This window comes from Halictus rubicundus, chromosome 1 (genome assembly GCF_050948215.1).
Source record: "Halictus rubicundus isolate RS-2024b chromosome 1, iyHalRubi1_principal, whole genome shotgun sequence".
NCBI classification, from domain to species: Eukaryota; Metazoa; Arthropoda; class Insecta; order Hymenoptera; family Halictidae; genus Halictus; species Halictus rubicundus.
In genome coordinates, this window is record NC_135149.1 from 23,876,508 (window position 1) to 23,902,449 (window position 25,942).

Here is a 25,942-nt window from a genome sequence, read left to right on the forward strand (position 1 = left end):
CGCGGGAGCTTCAAGAATTCATCGAGATTAAACGCGAAAAATGATTAACCGACTACCTGGGGATCATTTGCGAAGCTGTTACGCTTAGTCGGGTACTCGTTATGTAATTAGATCAGGAAAGTAACTTCTCGAGTGGAAAAGTGTGTTAACTTCGGCCAACTTTTTTATATAGCTTCGGGATGATCGAATAAAAGTGAAATAATGCGAGGAAGTTAACATTCATTTCTTTCTATACTGCCGGGCTTCTTCGTTTTATCTTCAATTAGGTATTGTTTTAATTAGTTTCTCGATAATATGACCAAAATATGGATACATAGTTCGGAATTTTACGTTGGAAATTATTTAATATTAAATCTGCCACTGCCGATTACTAACTTTTCAATTTATAATTAGTAAAATTACGAAGACGCTTCCATTGGAACTTATTTAACACAATTCTTTATTCCAGCTAATATTATAGCAAAAATCGCATAAAATCTATGTAAATTGAATATTGCCTGTTTTATATTTAATGTTAATTTAACACTAGAACCCCAAATTTATTAATTTACTATTATTGAGATGGTAAATCAAATTTTTCTGTTTTATGTTTAGTGTTAGTTTAAAAAAATTTATTAATTCGATAATATTGAAATTGAATACCTTCACAAAGAATTATTCAATAAATCTATTTTTTGAACGTTTGAATTATGGTTAAAATCGCTAAAATTCTGAATAAATGTACTTGATGCTTATAAAGTAACGTAAAATGTTTATTTTTAATGCTTCGCGTATACAGAATTCATTTCAAAGAATTCAAAAGTCAAACTGCAGTATTAATGAAAGAAATTTTGCGGCTTTGATATCGGAAACGTTCAAAAGTGCGTTGATCAAACCCGCAATTTATTTCGCATGATCGTAAACAGATGTATACTTAAATGACAATATATCCGGGTCACCCACCAGGACGTTCATCGATATTACTATGAGCTGCGCAAATATCTAAATGCTCGCGGATTTCGCCGGACATTCAAATGGTATTTTATGTCTGTCACGAAAGCCCACTCATTAAACGGTTAAACGTGCATAATTGGAAATGGATGTTTACCTTCATGAGCACTGACCATTTGTCGCAGAAAATAAACATTAACATGGTTAGAATTCCCTCCATCGAAATTATTGAATGCGATAATATGTATAGGATTTCCTATTTCAATTTGCGAGACTACAGGGCGCTCGATAAATCAACAACTGCTACCAAATTATTACTATTATTCGATCTGTTCAAATTCTAAAAATATATATCTTTACTTTTATTCGTCGCGGGGCATTCTAGTATTTATGTAAAATAAATTAACCGAGTCTCTCGTAGAAGAAGACTTTATTTATCTAATTATAAAACGCTTGATAAAGAAAGAAAAAAGATTTCTCTAATCAAAAGAATTGTTCTTCGCAGCGTTAGGTAACGCTAGTATAGTGAGAAAATGATTTTGTTTTCAATTATTTCTATTCGTCTCGTTTTTCCAATTAGAATGACACCGAACACGATACAGTTACGATCATAATTACTTGTGTAATAAGCGATTGAAGTTACAAGGGTGAAAGGGGACGAACGGAACAGAAAGAGAGTCGATGCGACGAACCTCGGTCCTTCTTTCTTTTTCGATCGCTATGCTTCTCTGCGTTCGGCACACTACAAAGAATGTAGCACCAGAACTGTCGCTCGGCAGACCCAACGATGTGACAGTTACGGAGATACAACTGTACTTGCTCAAACAGATACAGGGTCCATTAAGAAATGTCATTTTAAATGATAAGAAACCCTGTTCTTTTTACGATTATTAAAACAGTTTTATTTAGGCGCGAAACACAAAATCTGCCAATAATTGTTTCGCGACTTATATGCATCTTTGTTAACCAGATTGGTGTTTTACTAGCCACATGTCGAAGAGCGACAACTCCTAACCTCCAAAAGTCAAAGATAGAAATTTAAAATGGCAGACAACGGTTACAAATCGACGAAGCGTCGAAGTGCAGTTATTACGGGTATCCATAAGTAACCAATTATTTGCAAAGAATTTGTTTTGCTTCCTCTGATCATCTTTTAATCCTTTTAATCCAAGGTCATATTTTTCTTCACGAACCCTGGATTTCTATAAGAGGGGGATTGAATATTTGCAGGAAAGATGGCAAACTGTCCTCGACAATGATGGAGATTATACAATAAGTTAAGAAATAAAAACCTGCATTTACTACAAAGTTTGTTTCAGTTTTCAAAATAATTGATTACTTATGGGTCCCTCTAATACTATCACAGTGCACCGAAGTATTTCGCTCGGAAGAACGACAGCTACTCGAGCCGATCGCCGACACTTATTATAAGCCTCTTCCGCTCATGATCTTCTGCTCGCGCCTCGTAATTAAAGTCTGGAGACACCGAGTATTTTCTATTAACATTCCTGGCTAACCCAGCGTACTCAAAATGACCGCAGCCGGCACGGTATGTTGCAGCGTGGCCATTGCGCGTCGCAGACACATTTCTGGGCAACGGGAATGTCAGGCAGATGCGCCCGGCTCTCCTATTCCGCGGGCCATACCTCTATTATAGGGACGGATACTTAATTTTCACGGTCGATTACCTTTCACCGGCGCGACAACTTCGGAAGTATCTAAATCTATTTAGTCGGATCGCGCGCTCTCGATCGCGAACGGGATGGAGTTCCCGGAAGAATTTTCCGAGCCGAGTTTCGCCCGCTTCTTTCGACGAGCAAATGTAAACGAACTTCTCTGGCGCGGGCCACGCGGAGAGAGTTTTTTCTCCCTCGGAACGGGTGTTTAGAAATTTCAGATTTATCCACCGGCAATTTCATGCTTCGACGGTTTACGCCCGCGCAAGTGTTTAACCTAAAAAACCCTGTGTCTGGCTTTCAGTTCGGAGTTCTTTGTAATAGTGATTTATTTTGACAGTTTACGCGCCGAGGGCTTTATTGCGCTATGCAAAGAAGGAGCTTAGCGTTTCTTTTAATGAACGGTGAATTACGGCGCCGGGCCAACTTGTTTTAACATTGAAATGATTACTGAAAAATTCATTATACAGTACTTTGTTACATGTATCACAGACATTTAAATACTAGGGAACAGTCCCAGTAGGTAATATTTGAATTTGTTAATTTAACATTGTCAAGTATAGAAACTATGAAACTGTATATCTTCGTGCATAAAAATTTCTTGCGTCGATTATATGTAGCAGTCAAAATTTATTTTAACGTCCAATCAGTTTTAATCTATTGAAATAATATTTTTAAACATTTCTGTTTTTACTGTTCTGTGTCTCTTTCGCTCACTCTTGGGATGAATATATAAAATTCATAACACAATTATCAAATAAAAATATTTTAATTGAATGGATCTTTTCTATCGAATGTTACTTACTGATAAGCGGTTAAAATTTTCATAACAGCTTCGCGTGGGATTAAGCGTCCCTTTGTACGAGTGAGAAATCTCCAACCGTGTGCATTTTCAATGAATCGCTGATATTAATCGGATTATTGAAGATCCGTGTGTAATGAAAATTTAGTACATACATACGATAATAATCAGACGTCTTACATGGTACATTAGACAATGTGAAATATAGATTGTATTCCGGAACAGTGTGTGCGAGGAATTATGGCTGCTATGAATAATTGCTTCATCATTGCAGAATCTGTGAACACACGTGTGTGTAGGGCGAGACCTTTGATTACTCCTTAAACGAAATAATAAATCTGGAAAATTTATAGAAATATCCGTACATTGAATAATATTATTTACTTATAAATATACTGCAAATTTTTATGAAAAATGAAAATTGCACCGATTACTAATCACTAATCATTTCAATAAACAGCGATTAATACCTTAGGGATTAAGGTCCTAAATATTTTGATCTGCCTCTTGCTTTAAAATGCACGTATTCATTTTTACCAAAAATGCATAAAATCTGCAGTTTATTTCTTTTTATTTTTTTTTTATGTTCAGTCTATTTTTTTTTAACTCGAAACTAAACGTCACAGAATTTGAGATTATATTTTGATACTGAATAGCAAGAAGCCATTCATTTGTCGTCAGCCTAGTACCGCAGGGATAAAAGATTTATACAAGAGAGATTGTTTTCGTTTGCCTTCGTAAGCGTACCAAACATCGTTTGATAATAGAAAGATGGTAGATCAACCGATCCCACCAGTTAGTACTTTTCCCCGTTCGAGAAATTACGCTTGTTGTATTGTATATCGTGGCTCGATAAGAGCCATAAATTTCGGGAACGAGAGGCACACGTTTCTTCCCTCTTTTCGTGAAATATTGCGGTTCACGGGTACGCAGATTCGCGAGCAAATTTATCAAAATAATACGTCGCGCATGGAGTGTGCGGAAAAGTTCGAGGAAAAGAATTATTGCGTTACTATAAATTACATCTAAATAGACTGCGGATCCGCAGTTATGACATACACGAATTTCGAAAATACACAGCAGGGAACAAAAAAATTTTGTCAATCAAAAGTAATAACGCTTTTATTCCATTTTCATTCCAAAGATACTAGACACAAAATTTAATTAACAAATCTTTTTATTGATCTGCTCCGAAATCTCGAACACAAAAGCAGAGAGCTTTTCAGTTTTCGGTTTTACAGACTGCAATTAATTTTCTGACAACTGGTATATAATAATTATTTTATTCGTCTGTCTTCTCAGTTCGATCTAAATAAAGAATCTTTTAATCGTTTGAAGCATTCCAACAATTTCTAAATGAATTTTATCCATTATGAGCTACGCGTGTTTTTTTTTTTACATTTTTATAAAATAGTTTACTTTAATTCTAATATTTTTATAAATTTTTCGCCAACGAATTCGTTCCATTTTTCTGATTGAAACGATCCCAAACGCGACACAATTACCGTTGTTTGTGTTTGGTACCGTTTTAATCGGAAAAAATGTCACGAATATGTTGGTAAAAGTTTTATAAAACAATGATTAAATAGAAAACAATATTGTCATGTGATTACTATTGTCTCACCGATATGTGCACACCTTTTTCACACATATCAAGACGTTACTGTAATGGCTAAACCGCTCACTATGCAAATTCCTATTTTTGTACGCTGTTTTATTAAAAAAACAGAATACAGTAAACATTTTTGTTGCCCAGTTGAAGATTCCTCGAGAACGAAATAAAATAAGAGTTAAAATGTTTCACAGAATAAGAGCCACAAATGCATAAAAATCCGCAATTAATAATAATTTTTTATGGTGATCATCGGGGAACTAAAAAAGGTTAATTTGTTCATATATCGTGTCAACACAACGGAATTCGATGAATGTAAAAATTATTACTAAAAAATTACTAATGAAATAATTCTGTTCGAACGTGGCGTATCGCGTTTCTTCGAAGAAAATTCCGAATCGTTCCCGCTTTAATCGGCCAGTTGCAATGCACACGGAGTTGTGCATAACAGCGAACGCTCTTCGCATGTTCACTCGGCGTGAGAATGCAAAACAGCGAAGTCTGCATATTTTGCACTTCGATACTCGCCGCCGTTCCGCAGAGGAGAATGACACTTTTAACCCCCTTTCGTCTATCAGGCCATAAATTTGATTCGCTTCGCAGCGGGTCTTGCGCTACAGACCCAGCTTGATACGAGCAGTGATAGAATCCATGCATAAGCAGACAGCACAGTAGCGTCACACGGATTCGAAATGATTTTTCTGCCCGTTAAATCGAAGCGATCGATGCAGCTCGCGGAGTGTGTTTTTTTTTCCTCAAATAAGGTCATTCGCATTTACGATTCCACCCGGTATCTGCGATTTCGATATTCTCAGTATAATGACACAAGTTCCATTTTTCTCCGTTCGCGAGAAATCATTTGTGACGAACAACTTATCGAACCGCAGAGCCCGGAGCGCACGGTAACAAATGGGTTTCGCGATTAATTCGGTTTTATGCTCATTACGTGCCGTTAATTTTACCGAATGAACTGGTCCGTTCGTTTCGCTGCTCGTGTAATATTATAACTCGGACAAAACGCGTTTCTTTATTCGATACGGAGCGTTCGAACGTTTACATTGCGAATAGTATGATAATGTCAATGGTAGACTGCGGATTTTATGCATTCATGGCAGAAACAAGTTCGTGAAATGTAAACCAGTGGAAATGTTGAAAGATGTATTGTTTTCGGCCGATTGTTGAAGAACAAAAAAAGGAAATATGGTTATTATTTCCTGCAAATGATGCTAACAATTTTTGCATAAAGATCCACAGGTATTGTACCATTGCGGAATAATTTTCCTTTCGAATTTTATCAATTTCTTTCCTCATTTTTGTAACCATTTGTTACACAAGAGGGGTAAAAACAATTTATTTCATCATACACAATGCGCTATTATCGTGCACAACTCTGTAAACTTTGTTCTCTACCATTATTGAATAATCATTTTCCTCTTAATGCTTAACGAACCTCTTTTTTAAACAAAGGGATTAGTATCGCAGAATGATATTTTTTTTTTGAAAAATGGTTGTGTAAACCTTGCCTTATTATGGCTCTTCACGGTAAATATCCTCTCGATTAATTCATTCAGCTGGCAGTTAAGCAGATTAGCTTCCATCAATGTACGCGTTACGTCATTAGAATTATTAATCAGCAGATAACGCCATTTAATTAACAAGTGTAATGGCACGCGAAACACGAGCTTGAACCGTTTCCACGGCGTCGATCGTTCTATATTTTGATAAATTGACACGAACACAAATAACCGGACTTAAAAATATATTACAGGCACAGCTTTCCCTTGAAATAATATCAAACTGTGTATCTGTATGCAAATTCCCATTTGCATAGGTTATTTTATAGAGAATGGAGTGAAGGAAATATTTCCTTCGCTGATTATGAACTTCCTTGTGGTGAAAATTAAACGGAAATGCTATTGTGCATAATAAATTATTGCCGTCCTGGTAAAAATTGTTTATATTTCACTTCTGGCAAAAATGAAACAAAATTGCTATTAATTCTTATCATGAATTATTAAATTCCATCAATACATAAAAATTCGAGATTTGATTGAACTTCCTTCTCATAAAAATTAAATGGAAACGCTATTGTGTCTTGTCATAATAAATTATTGTAGTCCATTAATACATAAAAATTTGAAATTTAATTAAGCTTCCGTCTGGTCAAAATGAAACGGAAGTGCAATTAACTGAATTATTATATTCCATTGATAGTTGTTCAAGTGTATGAAGAATCGACGAGCATGCTCGACAATGGTGTCGCAGGATTAAAACAGAACCGGACAGCAGTTAGCAAGTGTTAAATAAAGCGCAGAAACGGTATATTTTACCGGGCAGCTTTTACAGCCACTAATTTGCGCACATAAAGAGAAAATGACGTGTGAAATGCTCGCAATTGCTCGCTAATATTATCCAACCATCGCGTGATCACAATAATTCTAATTCGACCGTATTTCACACTGTCAAATACTCTCTAAATGCACAAATATCCGCAGTCTAACAACGAGGCGAGCCGTAGATAATATCCGATCACATTTTCCACGAAACCTGTTAACCAAGCACCGTGCAAACTTATGAAACTGCCCAGTGTAATCCACTGCGAGTCGGAAAAAAACCAACACACACACATACATACCGGAAACAATAACAGTTGATCAACTAGCTCCGATAATCTGTATCCGTGGTCGGACAAACGCATAATTTTCATAATTAAAACTATTCACGGTCGACAACGATAGCGTTCGACCAATTAGGAGCACGTGGATCTGTGCGTGGGAGGGGTGCGCGTTAATTTCGCGTGTTTATTAAACGTAGAACTCGCCGAAAACGCCGCAACAATTGTCGATCTGATCGGACAGTAATAAGGTGCAATTAATGAGCGACGTTCGCGAAATATAGCAGAATTTTCGGATGACTAGCGCGATAGGACAAACAGCGATTTCAGATAATTAACACTAGGTTTACGGAGCACTAAAAGTTACTATTTTACATTACTTTACAAAAATAACATGATTGTATCTTTCAAAATTTGTGGCCAATGTTGATGGGATCATTAACTAGGACTGCCGATTTTTATGCAAAATAAAAATTATTGAGCTTTCCTAACAACTAGCAATTTTTAGGAAACCGATGACATAGAAAAATCTTTTTGCGGAATAAAACCACCATAGTCTCCTCTTTACAATAGACCTTTTAAAACTTGATGTATAGTAAAGTCTTGATCTAAGCCCAATGCTCGGGTCCGTGCTGTGAAATAAACAGTGTAGGGCTACTATTTGTCGTGACCTCGTCGACCGGTCCGAACGTAGAAAGGGACCGAGCATGTAAACACTACAAAAACACTATTTAAATGTATATGTTTACACTGCTCGGCGACCGAGGCAGCATGAGCTTCTAGGCCCCTCGCGGGGTGTGCCCCCCGGTGGAGGGGATAGGCGAACTGCCTAAGCTCACGTAGCTCCGTTCGGCTTAGATCAAGACTTTACTGTACAATTTTGTCACTGTACGATCTTCGTAACGCAGACCTCGCAGAGCTTTTACTGCGACTAGCAATAAAAATCATTGGGTCTCGCGAGGATCATCGAGAACGACTTTCGTCCTGCTAGATTGTCGACAGCGCATTGCGATCAGGCATGAAAGATAGAGGCTGCGATAAAACGTGGTAGAACGTGGAAAAAAACTGGATATAATTCCAATTAGCATCAGGTAGCTGGATAGGTTTTTGAAACGGGCGCGGCGCGGCGCACCGAGCTGAAACGAACAACGGGGACATCTGCAATTACACACTTTTAATGGAGAAAACTTTTTAAGAGAGACATCTCGTTAGAAGCGGAACACGACGGAGCAGCAGCAGCGTCGGGCCCGACTAATGCCTCGCAACGGGAGAAAGTAGACCTAAGGCGAGATGCAGTTCCAGACGCTCGTATAAATAATTACCGAGCCGGTGCACGCATCCTTCCCAGGATTGTCTGCGCGATGCTGTGGAGGAATGAATGGGGGATTGGCCGGAGGGAGAGGGGAGGGAGGGGGTAACTGGATCCACTAAATTCAGATTACACCCGGGATATTACGGGAACTCGATAAATTTCCAGCCCGCTCGATTTATTCCGCAAACGACGGTACTTGTTAATAGAGACTTCAAAGTATCTAGGCGAGTCGCTCGTGCGTCGGTTATCGCGAACCTGGCGAATCGTTCCTTTGTCTTCGGTGCGAGAACGTGATTGTTTTGTAATAACCGGAATGTATGGATTTCTTGCAAAAATGGGTAAACGATGCTCGACACAGTTGAAGAGAAATTCTCGTTTAACAGCTGTTCGAGTAAGTGATTTTTATCAACTTTATGCTAGAAAACTATTGACTATATGGAAAAACACTTTAATGGTACATGTAGGTAGGTTTTTTAAAATTACACTTGTTTATTTATTTACTCGACAGGGTGCACGGAAGAACCTGTCGATTATACAAAAATGCAGAAAACGAATAATTTTCTGGAATTCACTTTGACACTCTGGGTCATAATAGACCCAGGCTTTGCCAGCAACTACCGGCTACGACCGATCATTTTGATTGCACACGGTGGGAACAGGTATACAAGAAGTGTCGGTAGGTTTAGTGTTCACTCCTTGTCCTACAACAACGAGTGAGACTCGTGGTAAGACATTTGAGCCAAAAACAATAAGCACGACCCTGACCTGTGGTACCTCGTCCGGACCAAACGTAAACAACACGAATCAGGCTCGTGGCTCGCGATACACATACCGCGTATATCGCGAGTATACTAAACAGGTATGTGGCTCGACGCGTGACCGCCCTTTTTTGTTTATTGTGGCCCGAGCAATCGAGAGTTAGCAGGTAGGAGGAAGGGTTAATCTGGCGACTCTGGCTGTGCCCGCGAGCATCCGCGGGCGCCCTTGCCCGCAAATAGGCGCTAGTCCTTATCCGCCTTGTTGAGCCGCTCCGGCGTAGCTGAAGTTAGGGGTCTTTGCACGGAAAGAAAAGTCACCATCAAATCGAAGTTTCAGCCAATAACAAACGTCTGTCCCCCAGTAATTGATTTTAACTACGTATACATCTACATGGACGCTTGCGCGTAACTCTTGCCAGCCGGATCCCGACAGAATTTCGAATCACCGATCACCGGGCGAAACTTTCCCCGGGAAGATCACTGACGAGAACCAAGAGACGAGCTGGAAAACTTTCATTCGAGTTTGCAAATCCTCTTTGCACCGGGAGAGATATATACCCGGGCCCGCCTACAGTTTTAAGAATATTATTCGTCTTCCATATCCGGGAGTTGCCCGTAAAAGATCTGCGAGAGGGAAATCGAAACTCTCGCAAACAACCCGGCGCGTCGCACTTTTAATGACTCGTGCGGAATTCCGGAGATAAGGAACGGTCTCGACTCGACACCGGACACCCTAATTTCTCCCCACTATGTTACCAGTGTACCTTCTGCTTCCTGGAGACGAATTTTCGAAAGTCACTACTTGAGGTACAAAACTTGTGGAAAGTATTTCGTTGCACAAGACATGCAAGAATGTTGAACAACATTTGAAATATCTTATAAAATATCAATTTTCTTCATATAGTATTCCAATACTTTTTTGTTGATATTGGCACGAGGAATCAATTAACACGTTCACGGACAGTAAACATTTCAGTGAGCTGGAAAAATAGACAGGCAATTTTTCTTAAAACTTGTTGTACTATCCGAAATCTGATTAGAAATAAACAATAATAATAAGTTCACTGTCATTAGTAATGACAAATGAGATGTATATTAATTACAAAAACTTAAGGTTGTATACAATTGAATGAATAAAAGTTGGCTTTAAAATTTGAATGCTACAGCATTCGTGTCATTTTGCATCACTATGAAAATGAATGCTACAGCATTCACGTCCGCGAACGTGTTCATGCAAGAAGATTTGTACAGTTCCATTTAAAAAAACAAGCATAATTGCACTTTGCAACTCGAACTTGCACTAGAATTTCGAAGTCCTCCGAAAATTGTTCAAATTTAAATAACTCTACAGACATTGACAAATTCTTTTTAGCGTTAAAACTACAACAGATTTGAAGGTAGAGGTCTCCTGTTTACGCAGACCTCTTAAAACTTGATGTGCGATTTTTTTACTCCACGTTATTACAAAAAATTTGTCCAAGGATTAAAACCACCGCAGGCTCAAAGACGATCGCATTTTACATTTTTCAAATTTCATTCCGAAAAAATTGCTCGCAGAGAGTCAATTCATCGTCGCAACGGCTGAACATTGCACAGCTAAAAAAGGCCGGAGCTCGAATTTGCACTGGAATTTGCAAAGTTCCCAATGGACGGCCGTTCGCGAATGGTCTTACAGCGTCGCGTGTACTGGAATACGGCGATACAAGAAAAAAAAATCTATTTACGCGCCATAATCGTTCCGGGACGTTTCAGGAACTCTCGGCCGGTCGTCTTCGAATGATTATTAAAACAGAAGCCGGCGGAAAGTTTTTTAATTTGCTCCTTGGTAAATATAAGGTGCGCAGTGTCGAAAGTTGCCGTGCTTCTACTTAATTTTCGATCGATCGGCCCGGATTGCCTTATCACTCTGGGAAGTTGGCCCTAGTTCATTATTCATACTTGCAAGAAAATCCGAGAATTCGCTTCGACTCGAACGCACAGAACTTTGCTCTTCCAACGGGCGCGAGGGGTGTTGCGCTCTCTCTCTCTCTCTCTCTCTCTCTCTCTCTCTCTCTCTCTCTCTCTCTCTCTCTCTCTTCTCTCTCTCTCTCTCTCTACTTTCTGCTGTTAAGTATACGAACGCTTCGTTGCAACGCCTTTCGAATAATGGCGGATATAGTGCTACTTCAGCATTTAGTGCTTATAAAGTTAAACACTCGTCTTCCCGGGTGTACGCATTTAACACTGCGATAATGATCGTAGTTTTATAATTGTGCCGCGCTGCGGAACTGCCGCGGAGCCGTACGTTTCGCAAAGTTTGCCGAAATCCCCGCGAATCTTCGAAACTCCGCGGTGTTTGCACGGAAGTCGTGCGTTCGCCGTCGTGTGCGATCATCCAAAATCGATCGGTACCTTTCAACAATATTTTTCAAAATCTTCAACGTCGTTCTGCAATCATTCGTTCAGAGACAAGTTTGCTTTACTGAAAGTGAAAGTGGAACCAGATTTTTCTATTGGAACGTAAATATTAATTCAATGACAACATTTTTTTATTTGAATTATTCCTTTACGAGACTGTTATCAGCACATTGGCGACGTTCTTCCGATTAAAACGAGACCAAACATGACGCAATTCGAACGACGCATACTTGTGTAATACGCGATATAGTAGAACCTCGATTATCCGAACCTTCGATATCTACATTCCTTATCATTCGAACACATTGTACGCGTAAACAGTTTAGTGTAAAACCGTACAGCGTATTTATTATAGACTTATCGTAAAACTTGCTTTGGTGTCGCAGTCTTCCCCTGGTTAGTTCGGATAATCGAGGTTCTACTATATCGCGGATTAAACAGGCAAACGTAATCCAAACTGTATCGTGTCTGGTGTCATTTTAATCAGAAAAACGTCACGAATATTCCAGTGAAAGCTCCACGGGGAAAAAACAACGAATGACAAAGTTTTATCCTTGAATTGCTAATTCGTTTCTCGCTGCCCCAAAAGGAGTACCGACTGTGCCCGACGTAGATGTCATTTCGGTGCCGAATTTTTCGCATGTATCGATCCATTGCAGTACTATCGAACGCAAACAATGTATTTCCACGGTGCACATTTCGTCTGGACGGGTTTTCCCCGAGGTGAAAGGGGCGATCGTCGTCGTGCAAAGGGAAAAGTGACCAGAGGGGGTGCCCGCGAGTGACCATGAATGAAAATATTGGCCCGACAAAAGGCAGATCGTGGAGAGCTTTTTCCTCGAGACGCTTTTCTCCGGGCAGACTTCGCCCGATTTTCGGAACGAGCCACGATCCCCAGAAGTCCGTAACGTTAAATCCGCGATTAAAATGCATTGCGTAAAATCGAGTAGACCCTATCGCTCGGCTGTTCCGACGACGACGGCGGCGAGGCTCTCTCGGTGTTTCCACTCCCCCGCAAACCTCCACTATCACTCTGAGCGAGCCCCGGGTTTGATGAACAGTACGCGGCGCTTAAATAACTGATGATACAGTTAAGGAAAAGGAGTGAAGATAAATGTTACTGCGGCTCGGCCGGGATTTAAACGGGATAGTTAAGATTAGAACCAGCCGCTGTTAACCGTGTTCAAGTTAGAACGGTGAGAAATGATCCCCCACTTTCGGAACCCTTTGTGATTTTTACGGGCATTCGGGCCGATCGAAGTAACCGTGGATCCGCTCGTTGCACGATTTTATAAAACCACCTCTCCCGTTTAAATACTGTAAATTTAAGGGAGGCCGCAATAACGAGATCCACCCCCTCCTTCGGGTAATTTGAGTAAACCGAAAGCAATTAAAAATCAAGTACAGCTTCCGACCGGATAGAAACTTATGGTTAACTACTGGGTAATAACTAGTGTTCGGGTTAATGAACTTTTACGGTGAATGTGGAGCCCCGGTGTCTTCCTTAATGTACCAGTAAATGCAATTTAATCCGCTCTGTACAATTTTCCTCGCGGCTGCGAAGACGTCTTCTTTGTTGCTGATAATTTCTTGGGGTAGAATATTTATTTTACATGTAAAAAACGAATAAGATCCATACTGAGAGATTTTACTTGAAATCTTGATCATCACCCTCCCTCGATTTTAGATAGGATTCGCGCGGTTCATTAAGGGGTTGCGCCAAAGGAGAATTTAAAAGAAGCTCGATAATTTTGCTGGAAATAATAATTTCAGACGAAATTGTCCCACTATACTAATTCCAAAAAATTTGTTAAATTATATATAAATGTTTCTATAATTTAGAAAAAAAAATATTATAAAACTGCAGGTAGATGTAACGTGTTAAAATTAGGGCTGCCTCCCAACTGTTGGCGAACTATTCAATTCGCGGAACGCGCGCATCTTGTAAATAACAAATACAAGGAAACGTTTCCGGCTCCCCTTTAATTTCAGACATTAAATGTAAATGAATTCGGCGAGTTGTTTGACTGCATCGCGAACAGGGGAATTCGGAACAGAATATGCAAATGAATTTGTCGGCTCTCTTGCCGCGAATAATGTTGCCAACAATGATATTCTTAATCGCATTTTCTGCCGGTAAATATTATTCTTCGTGCGAAAGAGACATTTTTTTCGAGACAACTACGCGGTTAGAGTTGTGTGCCGCTTTTAAAAATGTGGAGGACACGAGGAGGCGATATGATTTTTACATTTTGTTGATATTTTACGAGCGAGATTCGTTCGATCGAAGTTTCGGGTGGGAGCGTTAATAACAGCGCTTAACAGTCTCGATCATCGGTGCTTGTAATAATCTTGTTCCCGTTTAATGCTGCGTCAAAACGCTCATCGTAAGGGGATTAAAATTTTACGTGCTCATAACTCACACTCACGCGGGCCAATTTATTGTCGCAGTGTTGAAAGTCTTCGACGGCCGTGGAAACGAACGATACATACACATACACTGTCGTTGCCGGCTTTTCAAAACTGGACTGTTGCTCGACTTAATCTTTCCAATATCTGCGGAAACTAACTGTGCAAAATTAAACGCTAAACATTAGAATTTCTTCCGTCGAATTTTTATTTTTATTGTAAAATTGATTCAACGTTTCGTTTCACACGCATACATTAAACTAGAGACTACAATAAGCATTTCAGAAATTTTTCAGATTTTTTTACAGCCTGGAATAATACGACCCGGGAATAAAAGACTCGTAATGCCGACTGCGTTAGTAAAAAAAAAACCATATTGCCGGGGCGGAGGGTTAGCTATTTTTTTTTTTTATGAAATCGTTACGAACGCATTCGTGACATTTTTCTGATTAAAACGATACCCGACACGACACAATTTGGATCGCGTATAATTGTTTAATGCACGATACAGTAGAACCTCGATTATCCGAACCGACGTGTGCAGTCCTCATGATCCGAATGATCAAGCGATTCACACAGAGCGCAATTTATTGTTTCAAATCGGTAAAGATTTAATCTGATATTGTAACTATTCTATAATGCAAACAATCATATTCCACTGATTCGCTCGGCTAATCGAGGTTCTACCGAATCGCGGATTAAACAAATCCGTGTCGTTTCAATCAGAAAAATGTGACAAATGCGTTGATCAAATATTCACACTACAAAAAACATTAAAAACAAGAAAATTTTTCAATTGGTTTGGTCTGGTTGATTGTCCACATTTAATTAGACAAGAGATCAAGAACGAATGTACACGGTACAAGTGACATTTCCGCGTACGTCGAGAGATTACCGGGACGCGGAGACCGATAAGAAAACCAGAAAGCCTCTTTATACAGGCGGCGCGCGCTCATTTCGGAATATTCTAATTACTCTATGCGCGCGCGATTGCGACTCGATTCGGGTTACGACCGGCGGGATCCCGCAGAAAAATGGCGTCGATATATTCCCGTAGTAAAAGTGACCCGGTTCGGCTCGGTATAACGAGGCTCGCGTAAATCCGACAGGTTTAATAGCGTGTCTGCACGCTCGAGCAGCGGGGAACGCGCGAGTAAATGCAATAGGCAACAACAGCATCGTCCGCTCAAGTTATGCTCGGTGACTGGAGACGCGATAAACAAAGGTTCCCGTGAAGGTGTAGAGGAGAGAGAGAAAAAAAAACAAGAAGAAAGAAGGGAAAGCGCATCGGCAAGAATATACATTCGATAGAGAAGACTGCGGGGATGGAGAATGCTCGCGGAGGGGTTGGGCAAAGAAAGGGAAGAAAGATGGAACGCTGGGAACGGTAAAGAAGGGGGGAGAAGAAACGCCGTGGATATAAAGATAGAGAAAAATAGAGGAAAACGGTGCGCGAGGGGGTTGGTTGCGGCGACAGGGAAAGGTGGAAACGGAGAAACAGGGGATGAGGATACAGGAGAGATTCATCGGGGGTGGGGAGGGGGGAGGCGGAGGAGAGAGAGAATGATCCCAAAACCCAACGGAGTTCCTGGCACCGCGAAAAATAGGGCTCTGGAGCCCTCTTACCATTTCCAAGTTACGAGCGACATTACCGACATATCCCGCATAACGCAACGGTGGGCAAAAGTCGAGGATAATCGAGGGGAATTCCGACGTGAGATAGGTCAATACGGGGAGACGGGAAAAGAGAACCGTAGGGAAATTGCACCTATTTGCCGATTGTGTTGCCCGTCAGTGATTGAGAGGATCAAGACGATACCGATGACCCGACGATATTTCACCAGGCAATAACACCGTTTTTTCCTGCTTACGAATCGACTGTTTAGGCTGATACAACTCGGGGCCGAAAGGCAGGTCAACCGACGTTTCATTGCGTTTCCACACGGTATCGGAAGAAAATTGTACATTTTTAGTGTATCAATTATTTTGCACAGGCTGTATGGAAATAGAGGTTCTACACACTTGGCTTGGGAAAAATTGATTTAAGAAAGGTGTCGCAAAATTAACTTTGACCTTGATTTTCAAGGACAAAAGGCCAACCATTTGTTTTATTGCGTCTTCACAAGGATAAAAAGTACAAATGATATCATGGTTCAAAACTCAACCGTTCTCTTAAAAAATTATGATAAAGTTTCTTCCATTGCCAAACTAATTTGATTCAATGGCTTCATCAATAGCAGGCTATATAAACTCCACCCCACTGAGGAATGAAAATATAAAATAAAAACTTTACCACAACATTTTAAGAGAACGATCGAGTTTTGACCGATAGTCCCTTTTGCACGTTCCCTTTTGCAATGAATAGAACACGATGCAATAAAAAAAATGGTTGACCTTTTGACCTTGAGATTCAAGGTCAAAGTTAATTTTAATATAAATATAATATAAAAATGTAAATGTAATGTTACATATAATTTGATCGAATCATTGCGTTTTTAAAGTACGTTTCATAGGTCCACTTAAGGGTTAATTCTTTTAATATTTTAATAGTTTCCTATTTGATCCATTCATTTTGGTCGTAAATGCATAAAATCCAGTCTAATTACGAGTTATGGATCCATTAGGAGCCCGGCGGGAAGCTCGGTTTATTTTCGTTCTTTTCAATCAATGTTTTGGTTTTAATAATTTCCATCGAGCAACGAACTCCGCCCCGAACTTTCCGAATCATAAAGAAGCAATTAATCACTTTCGGGAAAGTGTAGTATAGCCATCGCGGGGTGGGCTAGATTGACGATTTAGGAAAGACCAATTTCAGGGGCTTCACCGTCCATTTACTAATTACATGCTATTGCTCGATAGTATATCGACTTTATGACGCTCATTAGCAATATGCGTAGGCGTGCCCGGTCCGTTGTGTTGGTTTGTGTCATTAGCACGACTTCTATTTTGTGATACGAGTCCAAAGGCGACACACGGGATACTTTGATTTTCACGTATTGCACGTTATTATGATTTATAAACTGTCGGCTGTTGATAAACTTCCGCGCGTAATCAATGGCGAGGTTGCGTTTGGCGTGTAATAGATGGGAAGAATTAAAACAACATTAATGAATACTTCGAATAAATAGCACGGAATATTAACGATACGTATGATATTAGTGGAATGATAAATCAGGTGGAAAATATATAATGTTTGCCGGTTGTCGCGTTTTCTTTGAACGGAGACCACTAATTATTAACGTTTGCACTCGACTGTGTAGTTTTAAAAGCTAAATAATTCTTTGATCTTATTGTTAGCGACATACGTTTTTAACCCATAACAATAGATTTACGGGACCCGTCAAAATGACGGGTTCTAATATTTTTAATTTACAATTATTAAGATTCTAAAGATACATCCATGAGGAATTATTCAACAAATTTATTTCTTTGGGTATAGGTATGTTATTTTTAAAAAATGGTTAAAAATTTGGGCAGCAATAAATATCTATCTATAAATTCGAATCAATAAATTATCACATATTTCAAATTGCATTTGAATAAACAATTTGATAATTGTTTTAAATTACAGTTTCGTAGTGTTTACAATATTTATAATTTATTTTAATCGATTTCTAATTTACGCACGAGAATTTCGTGTGCTTAAGAAAAATTGAACTAATAGGCCATTGCATTGAACATTGTTTGAGTAATGGTGAAATTGTAAATTATCTATCTATGATAGTTCGCGCCACAATTGCAGGAACGATCAGTTGCAATATCCCACAGCCAGCAACAATAGTTGTTTGCGTTCGGGATACAGTATCTCGGAAAATCGAGATCAAAACGAGAGAAGCACTTATCGTTAGTGCGTAAACGCGCTTTGTGTATAGAATTTACTGTATCGATTGCTTTCAGTCGATTCGAGTGTCAACTTTCAAATACTAATACCTTTCCGTTCGCGCGAGCTATAATGTCGGGTCAAAGCGAACGTTTATTTGTTGGATCTTTCTGTTAATTTTAAACTTACTTATCGACAAATTCCGTAACTAACCGAATTGCTTTTGTACGGTATTCTTTGATAAATTGTTCCCTCGCGTATAAAATTAGCAGTATAAACTCTCTATTTCAGAAAGTAGAATTCTATATAAAGAATATTTAAAACTCCATATAAATATCTAACACAAAGTAAATTGGCAGAATATATTTTGTGCCACTATTTTGAGGTGGTAGATAAAACAAGAATTTAGAATGAATAAACAATAGAAAAATTATACTTGCAGAGATTTTGCTGCAATGTACAGTGATTATTCAAAGATATTTTACTGAAATTGAATTGAAACCAATTATTTCATGAAACGTAAAATATGATAATTACCTGACTTGGCTCTTTATTTTTTCACTTTTTAATTTCAATATTGCCATTTGTTTCCATCTTACCATTTGCTGGAAATGTTCTTGTTGATGAAAATTACTATTTTACATTACTTCATACATATAAGAAAAATGTGTCCATCAAATTTTTTGCCATTTTTTCGAATAAATAAATTTGTTGAATAATTCCTCATGGATGCATCTCTACAATCTCAATGTTCGTAAATTAAAAATATAAGAACCCGTTGTTTTGACGAGACCCGTAAGCCTAGTGTTAATAGAGTAGCAACAATTTCTTGTTAAATAGCATTTTAATAGTTACCCAAGTTAAATTACCAAAACTTAGTCAAATTAATAGTCAAATTACAAGTTATTGCCTGTTAGAATGCTCCGACAGAGACAATATTAATTAGTGCGACACTCAGGTCTAGCTTAGGGAAGCTATTTACTTAAACAATCTCAATTGTGCTACATATTTTTTCCACATTTGATCTGCCGAAATTTTTAATGAATTTTCGGAAAATATAGATCTGTTCTCGTTATTAATTAGTTTACTATCTGCTTGATTCACCGAAGCATAGGTGACCAGGTTGTCATAGTCAACAGGGTTCGCAGAATTGCTGATTTGTGGATTATCAGACCCCTGGTGAGGTTAATTATTGGTTAAACGTTGGAGGAATAAGGTGCTTCGAACAGCCTGAAACTGTATTAACTAAGACAATGTGGTGGGATTATCAACGATATAATTAGAATCATTATACCGAATTGCTCGATGTGAAGGATTAAGCGTTCGAAAAATAATTTACAATGTTAAACGTTAAACATTACTACGTTAAACGATTAACTCATAATAAATTTTTCCCTCTTACAGTTTAATGAAGTAAAAATTGGGTTTCAGTGGGTTTCAAAATAACATAAATATTCATTTTTCACATTCTTCGTTTCAAAATTTTCCTTGAATTATCTCATAGTCTCAAATTACAATATTAAAACAATTCTTTTACTTGGTCAAATAGTTTGTTGCTGTGCTAATTTTATCGCGACAATATATTCCGAAACTTGTGAATGAAAACTCGAAATTATGGGAAGCATTCTCGTGCGAATTAAAACAAAAATTACCGAAGTTGGACTCACTTGTAAAATTGCGACTTGTCCGCCAGTAGATCGAGTTTTCGGCACAGTCATTCGTTACGTACAAGTTTATTCCGATATAATACGACGCTTTTTACTTCGAAATAAGAAAAGCGCTATAGTATGTGTATCACTTTATAGTTTGCCGTTACATTGAGTCTCTCACACATTCATTGTCGCCAGATCAAGACTTTGTTCCCCCACTCTGATTTCCCTTACTACCGCCGGGTCACGTGACGCGTTACTACTCCGGTATTGGCGGAGAGGGGGTAACTTTTCCCCTTCGATTCATGCTCCCTCCCCTCATCTGGCGACACTGCGCACATTCTCAACAGAGTCAAGCCGCATATCGGAATAAAACTGTATTAATGAAATATCTGTGCGAGTCAGAAATGACTCCGGCTCGAGGATTAATGTTGCAATAAATCAATTTCGTCCGTTAAGTAGTTTCGACGAAATCAAGCTATTTTTTAACACTAAAACTACCGATACTTCTTGTATACCTGTTCCTACCGTTCGTGGTCAAAATGCCCGGTCCTTAAAAAAAGTTATTGTTAATACATTAAACGTAGATAATAGTCAATTTGTTGCTGAACGAATTAGTAGACGAACAACTTCCTTAAAACGACGATACAAATTTATTTTCATATAATTTCAATTACACAAAAAATACTGCGATGCTCTCTCCTCGATTTACAAGATTGTACTGTGTCGTCCATCTTTGCGGTTTGGATGCATTTGCCATGAAACAGTATTATCAACCAGGCGGCTCATTTATTTTGAGTTGGCCATGCCGCATTGAGAACAGCTTTTCTTTTATACTGATTGTTTAGGTTTAGAAGAGTAAATACCATATTATCTCGTGCGGTCAAATTGACCGGCCGCGATAGGTTGGACAAGATACATATATTTCTTGGAAAAGAAAAAATAAAACGAATATTGTATACATACTTTAACACGTTGACTGCCATGTCACCAATATATGGGTGACGGAATTATTTGTCCAGGTTTTAAAATGAATTTTCACGTTAATATATTCATTGTACCAAATTTGATTAGGATCTGTAAAACACAACAAACTTGGAGGACTACTCAATATCATACATTTAATTTTTTCAATTTTTATTTCATTAAATGACTTACTTTGATTTTATGGAGTTTTGGAGGTTTCTAGTTTGCCAGTCAAAGTGTTAAGAAAAGTCGTAAAGATAAATGTACGAAATTGTACGCAGAAGTTTGAAAAGGTCAATTTGACCGGCCGTGGTAGGTTTAGTGTTAAACTACTGAAAATTGTCGATTTTCACAGCCCTTTTCGATTTTCGCTATTCGTCGGTGCCCGTAATCAGCCATCTTCAGTTCGCCAGAACAACTTCCGCGGATTCCGAAAGTTGCGGCGAGAAGACCTTGTCGAACGAAACCGGAAAAAAACGGGAACAAAGAAAAAAAATCGTCGAAAATAGTTTACGGTCGGGGAAAAATTTCTTGCGCTTTATTCGATTTATTCGGCAGGTATGTACGGTGCACCGGAAACGAGCTTTCTTGCGGCCGTCCCCTTCGTCGAAGCTGAGGAATTTTCCCGGGCGGAATTTTTTGCCCGGCTCGTGTACATAATAGGACGGAAACGGAGGTTGAAAGCGCACCTTCATGCGTTGCAAAATTATGTTTGATATTCTCATTTGTTGTTCGGGACGCGACGCGACGGGACGCGCGCAGCGAGAATCGTTACCCCGTTCGGGTCGAGGATTCGTAAACAATGGAAATGTAGAACACAGCAGGGGCCGGGGGTCTTACGCGGGGAAATTCTGTTAAAACTTCCAGCTTAGCATTACGAATGTTCTTCCTTAATATTGTTCGGTTACGTCGAGCCTTACCGATGGGTAAACAATTGAGGGTTGGAGCATCGGGTTACAGCGGGACACCGAAACGCGACGGAAAAGGAGCAACGAAAATAATTCGCTAGTTATAGTCCCAGCAGAACTTTATAATGCGACGCTGCCATCTTATTGGATGCTCCTTTAGACGACAGTAGTCGTTTCAAAAAATTACTGATTCTTGAAACGGGAACGCGGATTTCTCAACTCCATTTGAGCTCTTCGAGTTGTTCAAACTTTATATTATTTAAGAAATGTAAATAAGAACGCGAATGATCTTTTATGACTAGTTCTATAAAAACCAGGATGCGGAACAAGTTCAATTTGTTAACTAGAAAATTCTTTGAGCGTAGAGCAGTGTTTTTTTTTATATTGAAAAAATATGCACGTACGTATATATGACAATTGTTCATGAATGCAATGAATGCTTTATTTAACTTTGGATTTTCTGTATTACTTAAAATGGTTTATCATCCTCCAAATTTTGGAATTAAGAAATTCACGGTAGACAAATTGTAAATATTTATGACAGGCTTATGCGTATAAATTACGACATATTTTTGGTTCGAGTAATGCGAACTCGCATTTCTTCTGCTATGCATCGTAAGGTTGCCGTGCTATGAATAAAGTAACCAATTAATTTCATACGCTTACGCTAGAAACGCATAAATTTTGAAATACTACTTAGAGTACCACGTCCGCGCACGGTTATCAATATCAATATTTTCATTTCATTATAAACCGGGTCCGGTGTGTAGATTACCATGGCCGAGAGTAATAGAAAGTTATCGTGCCGTAGCAATGCTTTTTCAAAAGCCAGTTTTTGTTGTATAATATAATAGTCGGGTTGAATGTAAAATTCTAATTAAACGATACAATTGCAGTAGATGCCGTTCAGTGAATCTCGGTTAAAGTAAAGTTTTAATGAAGAGCACGAGTCGTAAAACAATTAACACAACGCATGACACATTCCGTGTCAGGTTCTACAAAATTGTAGCACTAAATTGTATATATATATATTTGTTACATGAATCAAAATTGCATTTCTTTTTACTACACACGATTAATTCGTACGTAGAATTTATAAAACGTGTTTAATATGATTATTTCACAATAAACAATTTTTTTGAAGTTCTGATGTTTATTTAAAGTACACGGCTCACTATAGTCACCCGTGTCATAACTTCGCAGAGGCATCGTGCTATCTACTTTACGTTGATTTTCTCTTAATAATATCTTACCAAGCATTTTTATCGCATACACTATGAGAACCTAAATCAATATCCATTGGTTAAACTTTACCTCAGGAAACCAGAAATTTTTAACTTTTTTTTATGTAATCCTGTAGATTTTGGCGAGAAAATGCCGAAAATCCAAGTTTCAATCCTAGGAGATCACTAGTTCAGAAGTTATGAAGCATGTGCGTGTGTAAAGATGTGCGATTTTCAGCGTTTCCGACAGGTAAAGGGGCCGCCATGTTGGTATGTAGGGACCGTCGCGATCGATATTATTGGATGATTGCAAATCCCCGATATTCAGAGACTTGGAAATCTTTTTTTAAGAAAATCCACGTCGTTTTTAAAAAGGGATCCATCAGCTTGTATAACGTTGAAACAATTGTAGAAAAGAATAGTGACTATATATAATCCATTACTAAAACTGTTATTTTAAAATATAGAAGCTTGCACTTCATTTTCAATTTTTTAAAGCCACTAAAGAAAGGTACCGTCTCTGGCTTCTGCAATGAACGCGGAAGATTTTTATTTTGCATGAAGTTCCGCGGTCCCGCTAATGAGCGATAAAATTGAATTCAGCAAATCTGCCGCGATTCGCGTTAAATAAAACACGTCAAGATCAGTCGGCTTTGAAGGCGCTTAACACCGTTTGCGTTCGACGACTCGCGTGGCTGCCAGACAATTCATAAACTTTTCGATAAGAGGCTTTCGACGACATCAATAATCCAACGCCGGCTCTTTATTACCTCGGACCGAAGCCGCGCCCGAGGAATTGCCTGCACGATTCGAAATGAACGTCTTTGTAAAAAAATTTACAGAGAAAAAATGACAGGACACGATGGGGACACGAGTCGAAGGGCTCCATGAAAGGCGACTCACTAGGACTCACGAGCGGAACTTCTTTTGCGTTCGCGCCGATAACTTACGAGTTATGATTGAAGGTGAAGACCGTTCGTTACGAACTTACAAGGTAGATATCATTTAGGAAGTTTCTCACCTACTGTCTATGTACAGTCTGACCACGGTTGGCCGAGGAACTCGAGAACTGGCGAACCAATTTCCATGAAACTTTCTCTCCGCACCACTGCGAAGCCGCGTCGAAGCCAATCGCGGTGTCTCGACTGATCTATACTTCGCTTTCGTGGAAAATTTTTAATGATCCCCATTCGAAATCTTTGACACGATTTCCTACGAAAGCTCTCCGCATTAACAATTCGGTGGTTTTGCGGCAGATTTGGTTTAGTCGATGGAACCTCTCCGAATACACCAGAGAATCCATTTTGTCAAGAAATTATTATTTATCAAAATTAGACTCCCAATAATCTCAAGGAGCACGTGTCAGTTTATATTTATTTCAGCTGGAGAATTAATATTCGAAAACACTGCCAGATTTAATTTTTATTCACGAACCTTTGACTACGATGCATTTTTGAAAAATGGTCTCGTTATGATGATAACAAAATTTATTCAAATCTTGTACGGCAATATATATGTGAATAAAGAAGTATAACATTTCTCGTGCAAACACTTTTATTGTTTTAATAAATTTGTAAAAGAAAAAATTTGAAACAAACAGTTGTTACCTATCCGAGATAATAAAAAGAAACATATTCAAAGTAAATATTCGTGAAACTGCTATTTACGATTTCAAAAAAGCAAATGGTGGCACCGAATGTCGCCAAGTTTCAAATTCAACGACTAAAAATTTTTCATAGAAATTTTTATTGAAAATAAAAAGCTCACGACGCAAATACCCTTCGAGGCACCGTCAAAATCGAGAACAACGACGCCACGCCTGCACAGAGGAAACAAAATGGTTTATCTTCTAGTGTTAGTCTTTTATCTCTTTCTCTGACATCATTTGCCCCGAAGCGTTGCCCCTGGGGGCAATCCAGCCGCTCCCAGAGCAAATAGCGTTTGTTGCCTGTGTCCGTTCTAGAGGAACTATAAATTCTGATCGACTGGTTTATTTATATGCAAAGTAATTGCCCCGAATGTGCACCGAACACTTCCCTAAATAGTTCTTAAATAATTAATCCAGCGAATAAACGGAAAACCGACAAAATCGAAAATTAAGAAATTTCGAGAGAAAGTCGATCGGACGTGAAATATTTATCATCAAATAGACTATTTATGTAGAAAACTGTGAAAATATTAAAAGAATTTCTGAATATTGTTATTTCCGACTTATTGCAATGCCTAAAACAAAAAATACATTGTTATTTTATTTTCTGCATCTGACTATCGAGTTAGAATATTTTTATTTTGCATAAAGGTCCACGGTCTATTAATTACGAAGAGTTGTATCGTATGAATTGTTGTTTCGGAATAATATTTGTGAAATTTTGAAAATTGAGGTTCAGCCACTTTTGGACGGAAGTGTACATATCCTGACAGTGGTAGAATTTGTGATAAATGTTGCATTTTAATAGAGAATGGTACCGACGTCGTTTAAATGCAGAAGGAAATTACTATTGTGTCGTCAGAACTTTACGCAAGATGGAACTCGATGGGACAATTATTTCAATTGGTCGACAGGGAGGAAGTGTTTAATGAGAACCTATAGGAATTTAAATTTAGTGATCCCGCCTGTAGATTCTCGATGGTTACAACGTAAGATATAATCAAGAGATGATAATAATTCGAATTTAATGGACCGGTTCGAGGATTCAACCGGGGAAACAAAATATCATCGGAATTACAGTATTTCCCCATTAATATTCTTTACCGGACAACAACGCGAAATTCCAACGAATATACGGGTTCACTTTAATTACCAAATGTAATGATTAATGATCAAGGATTACGTGGAAGTAAATTTAAGGAATTATCTACAGAGTAA